A 7,500-nucleotide genomic window follows, 5' to 3' on the forward strand; every position below is an offset into this window, starting at 1 on the left:
GTTCTGGGAGCGTCCTAGGTTGTTTCGTCCTGATGGCCTGCACCCCAGCAGCCTCGGAGCGGAACTGCTGTCAGACAACATCTCCAAGGCGCTACACTCCAAGAGACTGCCTAACATAAGTACATCTTCCGACAATAACAACGTTAATTATAATCAATGTTCAATTAATAGTCCAGCACCTGTAATACATACTATAGAGACTGTGTCTGTTCCCCGAGCTATAAAAATACGGAGAAAATCTCAGAAAGCCTGTCTTCGTAACCTAATTAACATAAAATTAAATCATATTGAATGCACAGCCAGCTCTTTTAATCTGAAGCTAGGACTATTAACCATTAGATCTCTTGCGTCTAAGAATCTTATTGTTAACGAAATCATTACTGATCAGGAATGTAATTTAATGTGTTTAACAGAAACTTGGATTAAACCAAACGAGTACATAGCATTAAATGACGCCAGTCCTCCTGGATACAGTTATGTACATCAGCCTCGTTCAACTGGTAGAGGAGGAGGTATTGGTCTCATCCATAGTAAAAATCTAGTCATCACACAAAAACCTAGTTAAAATTTCATTCTTTTGAAATTCTTTATACCGGTTTAAGTTATGTAGCCACAAAAAATAAGTCAATTCCTCTAATTATTATTTACAGACCCCCAGGGCCATATACTGAATTTCTTAGTGAATTTGCAGACTTTGTCTCAAACCTAGTTGTGTCTGTAGATAGAGCATTAATTGTCGGAGATTTTAATATTCATTTTGATAACCTGGAAGACCCTCTAAGAATAGCGGTTGTGTCCATCTTAGCCTCAGTAGGGATTAATCAGAACGTCATCGGGCCTAGTCATAATGGTGGTCACACTCTTGATCTGATACTAACATACGGATTAAATATAGAAAATATTGTAATTTTTCCGCAGTCTGAAGTTGTCTCAGACCATTATCTTATCTTGTTCATAATACATATTGATCATAATATTTAAGAAAAAAGAAAAATAATTAGAGAGAAAAAATTAGCACCCTGGTATAACGATCAAACAGGTACCTTAAAACAGACAGCTCGACAATTAGAACGTAAATGGCATCAAACCAAACTGGTGATATTCCAAACAGCATGGAAGGAGAGCTTACTAAAATATAGAAAATCTTTTGGCGATGCTAGAAAAATCTATTTCTCCACCTTAATAGGAGATAACAAAAACAATTCTAGATTCCTATTCAACACGGTAGCAAAATTAACTAGGAATAAAACCACTACAGAGAGAAACACTCAATCATTACATAGCAGTGAAGATTTCATGAAATTTTTCATTGATAAGGTTGAAAATATTTGACGTGAAATACAGGCCATTAAATTAAAACCGGACTATAACAAACCCATTAGATGATAATGTAGCAATATCAGATCAATGTTTAGAGTGTTTTGCTCCGATTAGAGAGACCGAACTAGCTACATTAATCTCTTCAACCAATTCATCAACTTGCATACTAGATCCTGTACCTACATGTTTCTTTATACAGATTTGTCCAGGAGTAATTGAACCACTTTTAAATATAATCAATTCTTCCCTCAGTACTGGCTATATACCTAAATCACTTAAATTAGCAGTTATTAAACCCTTGATGAAAAAACCTGACCTTGACCCCTCTCAACTGTCCAGCTATAGACCTATATCAAATCTCCCCTTCCTCTCTAAGATTTTAGAAAAGGTTGTAGCAAAGCAGTTATGCTCGTACTTAGATAGGAATAACATTCATGAAATGTATCAGTCAGGATTTAGACTTCATCATAGTACAGAGACAGCGTTAGTTAAAGTAGTAAATGACCTACTACTGGCCTCTGATCAGGGTTGTCTCACTGCTTGTGTTACTCAACCTTAGTGCAGCTTTTGATACTATAGATCATACTATTCTCCTTGATAGATTAGAAAATGTTGTTGGCATTAAGGGAACAGTCCTCTCCTGGCTCAGGTCTTATCTGACCGATCGTTATCAATTCGTAGATGTAAATGAAGACTTCTCCATGCATACTGAGGTTACCTTTGGAGTTCCACAGGGTTCTGTTTTAGGCCCACTGCTTTTTACTTTATATATGCTACCCCTAGGACAAATTATTTGTAAGCATGGAATTAGCTTCCACTGTTATGCTGATGATACACAGTTGTATGTTCAGCGAAGCCAGAGGACAGACAGAAGCTTAGTAAGGTTGAGGATTGTGTAAAGGATAGTAGACGTTGGATGTTAACTAACTTCCTTTTACTTAATTCTGATAAAACAGAAATACTATTATTAGGATCATGTGTAGCTAGAAATAATCTTTCTGATCACATGGTTACTTTGGATGGACTTTCTGTTTCAACATGTACAGCAGTTAAAGACCTTGGAGTGATTATTGACTCCAGCCTATCATTTGATGCTCATGTAGATAATATTACTAGGATAGCCTTCTTTCAGAAATATTTCTAAGATAAGAAATATATTGTCACTACATGATGCAGAAATTCGTCTACCTCTAGATTAATTTACTGTAATGCCTTACTGTCTGGATGTTCCAGTAGGAATATAAGCAAACTCCAGTTAATCCAGAATGCAGCTGCTAGAGTCCTAACTAGAACTAGAAGATACGACCGTATCACACCAATATTATCAATACTGCATTGGCTCCCAGTGGAATCCCGCATTAACTATGAAATACTTTTATTAGCCTATAAAGCACTAAACGGTCTCGCGCCACAATATCTAAGCGACCTTTTGGTTTTCTATGATCCGCCACGCCTACTTAGATCAAAAGATGCAGGCTATTTGACGGTACCTCGAATAGTGAAGGCTACAGCAGGGGAGAGAGCTTTCGCTTACAGAGCCACACTGTTATGGAACAGTCTTCCTATTAGTGTTCAGGACTCAGACGCAGTCTCAGTGTTTAAGTCTAGGCTTAAAACTTATTTGTTTACTCAAGCCTACCCTGACTAGACTTTCTATTATACTAATTCCCAGTCCTAATAATATTTTCTCTCCCTCTCTCTTTTTGCCGAGATACTAGAGATCCAGATCCTTTCTGCCTCTGGATGGAGCTCAAATCTTCTCCAATTCCAGACTGCTGGGACTACGGCTGCTCCTAAGGCCATACAGACTTCATATAAGTCAATAATGAACTTTTTCACATTATCTGTTGTTACCCAGATGAGGATGGGTTCCCTTCTGAGTCTGGTTCCTCTCAAGGTTTCTTCCTCTTAAAACATCTTAGGGAGTTTTTCCTTGCCACCGTCGCCACTCAGTGGCTTGCTCAGTTGGGATAAATTCACACCTTTAATATCTGTATACCGTGCTGATATTTCTGTAAAGCTGCTTTGAGACAATGTCTATTGTAAAAAGCGCTATACAAATAAAATTGAATTGAACTCTAAAGGTAGCTCTTCTGCTGGCCCTGTCATCTCTTCAGCATGTAGGAGATCTACAAGCTCTCTCTGTTGCCCCTTACTGCCTTGACTTTACTCCTGGATTAGCCAAGGCCTTCCTGTATCCTAGGCCAGATTATATTCCTAAAGTGCCTATGTCTGCTGCCCAGCCAATAGTGTTGAAAGCTTTCTGCCCTCCTCTGTTTCTCACACTGGAACAAGAGAGAATGCACCTACTGTCTCTAGTAAGGGCTCTCTGTACTTATTTCCACCTCTCCAGCCAGTGGAATAAGTCTGAGCAGCTGCTGGTCTGCTTTGGCGGCGACAGTAGAGGTGATGCTGTGTCAAAGCAGCGCATCTCTAATTGGATAGTGGAAAAAATCTCTATCGCTTATGAGGCGCACGGTCTCGGTACGCCTCAGGGTATAAGGGCTTATTCCACTAGGGGTGTCATCTTCTCAGAGGCTTTGTCCAAAGGGGTACCCTTACAGAATGTGTGTGCTGCAGGTGGGTGGTCTACACCAACCACATTCATTCAATATTACAGCCTGGATATGCATTCCACAACGGGCTCGAGTATCTTGCAGTGACCATCGGGCTTGGATCTTTTTATATAGGCCATACCCTCAGTATGATGGAGTGGGTATTGTCATTCCCATAGCATGTAGTTCCCTTTGAAAGGGAGCAAGACGTTGCATAGCTTTGTCATACTGGGGCGTGCTTGTGAATTGCGTCGTTGCTTCAGATAATAGAGGCTGACAGCACAGTTCACAGGTGCTGTTTTTACCTGATCACAGCAGACCTATAAATAGGCATGATGTTAAACAAGCTTCAGATACTGGTCATAAGCGAGGGCGCTTCCCAGAGTGTGTGTTACGAAACAGACTGGAGGCGGATGCAGGTGCAGGTCACAGTCTTTATTACTTAAACCAGAAAGAAATAAACAAACACAGGGAGCGCGGTCTCTACTGACTCTAAACACTCTGGTCCCCTAGCTACGACCGCTAGCATGCTACACATTAGCACATACTGGTATACCTCCTTCACTTGGCGAACTAAACCAACTATAATACTGCGCGATGTGCGCAGTCACACGGGGGGTTTAACTAACAAACCTAATTAATTCAAAACATGGGCACCTGTGGCAAATCAGAGACATAAACTTAACTCAGTGTCCAAGCGGGAAGTGAACGAAAACAAAAGGAGTCACGTGACCAGTCAGCGGCCGTACCGCAGTGCCCTCTGCTGGCCGTGGCGTAACAGTGTGTAGCTCACACAATGTCTCGTTCTTTTCTCAGGGAACAGGGTTACATGTGTAACCCAAATGTTTTTTGGGGTGTGTGTGTGAGATTTTCAATTCAATTCAATTCAGTTTTATTTGTATAGAGCTTTCAACAATGGACATTGTCCCAAAGCAGCTATACAGAAATATATCATTTCAGGATAGAAATTTTAATTGTATGAATTTATCACTAATGAGCAAGCCAGAGGTGACAGTAGCAAGGAAAAACTCCCTGAGATCATGTGAGGAAAAAACCTTTATATGACCCAGACTCAAAAGGGATCCCATCCTCATCTGGTAACACCAGATTATAAATAAATAATAATATATAATAAATATGCAATTATAAATAAATCCCTTCTATTAATGTGCTAATACTACATGGTCAAATAGTGCAATTGTGTAACCAGGAAAATTCAGTACAGTTTTTACATGAAGTCATCCGCTGTTTACTGATGGCGACTTGAATGCAAAACTGCAGTCAAAAAGCTATCATAGCAATTGAAGTCCTTACCCATCATAGTATTAGTGTATTTGTATTGACCATGCAGGTACGGAGAGAAGAAGGTGTCAGAGAGAGAGAGAGAGAGAGAGAGAGAGAGAGAGAGAGAGAGAGAGAATTAGTTATGCTTATTGTTCCATAATGGTTAAGCACAATGTATTTTGCATGAGTGCAACCAGGGACACTGGCAAGACTAGCTATGACAGCATAAATAAAAGGGAGAGCCAGAAGGTAACACAGACATGAGAGTGCACTGGGACATAAGGCACCCACATGGGAAGGAGTGCAAGAAAATCAGCTGCATGCGGCTTGTCTAGGTGAATGTTGAAGTCACAGAGGACCACAAGAGCAGTTCCGTCATCCGGGATGGTGAACAGTAGCATGTCAAACTCTTTGTTGAACTTCCACTGTTGACCTGGCGAACAATAAACAACAAGAAAGTGCATTTTGGCAGGGTCAGTAACTGTAACAGCATGAAATTCAAAATAAGTGTAGGAGCAAGGGGGAGAGAGACACGTAAATTTCCATGTTTTGAAGAGAAGCAAACCTGTACCACCTCCTCATCTGTTAGGGTGTGAGGTATGGGAGAAGCTGAAGGAGGCCAGGGCAGGAATGAAATCTGCCTTGTTCATGGCAGATTGGCAGTTCTAAAGCCTGATATAGAACGTGACTGAATCTGCAGAGGCTACATGCAGACAGCATAGGTTGTCCAAGTTGTGTACTTTTCTGGGAGTGTGCTGTGGTCTGCGCCTGTGGTAAATAATAGGGATAAACTGATGACACATGTCAGTGTGTAAACAGGTAAACAGCGAGAGGAAGAGAGGAGGAAAAGGTGGAGAGAGGGAGAAAGTATACTTAGCAGCCGGAGTGTTGTCTTGTCGGTGTCCATGCTCGGTGGACTCGTGTAGGTAGACTCGTGCAGGTAGACCCACGGGTCTTTACACAAGCTAGGTCTTTACACGATGAGGGCTGATGCTTCCACCTCAGCGTTTCTTAAGTACTCTGGTGGGGTGTTTCACAGGTGAGCACACCTCTTTAATTAGCAAAACAAAGTGTAATTGCGTGAACAAGTGACTCCTGACCCGAAACTGAATATGAATATAGAAATTAGCTCTAATCTAGCAGCATATAAACAGCTCTTAGCAACATGGAAGTACAGTTACAGCTTCTATCTGACAACTGATGCTAAACTAGTTTCAACTAAAAATCAAGAAAGAAACATTCCCTTAATGACAACACATTTTCTAGTCTATTAAGGAGAATAGTATGATCAATGCTATCAAAAGCTGCATTAAGGTCAAGCAACAGAAATAAGGAGACACAGCCCTGATCAGAGTAGTATCATTTACCACTTTATCCAGCACTGTCTCTGTGCTATTATGAGGCCTAAATCCTGATTGATACATTTCATGAATGTTATTCCAATGTAAATACAACCATCGCTGCTGTTCTGCAACATTTTCTAAGATCTGGGAGATAAAGAGAATATTTGATATTGGCCTATAGGTGAACAATTGACGGGGTCGAGATCAGGTTTTTTAATCAAGGCTTGATAACTGCTAGTTTAAAGGATTTAGGTACATAACCAGTGCTAAGGGATCAATTGGTTATTTTTAGAAGGGTTTGATTACTTCTGGAATTATTTGTTTGAAGAAACATGTAGCTAAGGGAAGTAGTTATATCATACACCAAACTAATTTCACTAATTTCCTCATCAAAATACTAGATCCCTTACTAGTTATATCATACTCTTTCTGTCAAACTGTCAATCAAAGTAGTGTGTGCTGATTTATGGCCCCTGTGCTTCTCAGGCCGACGTTTTTGCAGGTAAGTAAATTTTTGACAGGCTAGGGGTAACCTGTATCAGTGGGTCAATCTGGCTCCTGTGTGTCTGGGCAGTGGTGGAGAGGTGTGTGTGGGGGAGTAGCCCCCTCACAACAAAGGTGTTTACGTTAATGAGTCTGTTTTTTCTTTCCTTTGGGGGGGGGGGGGGGGGGGTTGAAATAAGTCTGAAAAACGTGTAATATTGCGTATGCGTTTGTGTTACTGTGTGGGGTTATTTCGTTTTGTGTAAACACATTGTAAGAAAAAGCATGATGTTTGAATGTGTACATATATGAGTACAATATTTGTTTTGTGAAATAAATGAAAACAAATGTTGATTACGTTTTTAGGGAGCCCGGTTTGCCTTTCAATAAAAAGTTTAGGAGGTAAAGCATTTTTTTAAAAAAGAATCTTTTTAAAGGAATCGTAAACATAAACCTTTAGGAGGTAAAAAAAAAAAAGAGATTAAAAGAGCTCTTTAAAAAGAAATCTGTTTAAA

Source organism: Ictalurus punctatus, chromosome 4 (assembly GCF_001660625.3).
Source record: "Ictalurus punctatus breed USDA103 chromosome 4, Coco_2.0, whole genome shotgun sequence".
Lineage (NCBI taxonomy): Eukaryota > Metazoa > Chordata > Actinopteri > Siluriformes > Ictaluridae > Ictalurus > Ictalurus punctatus.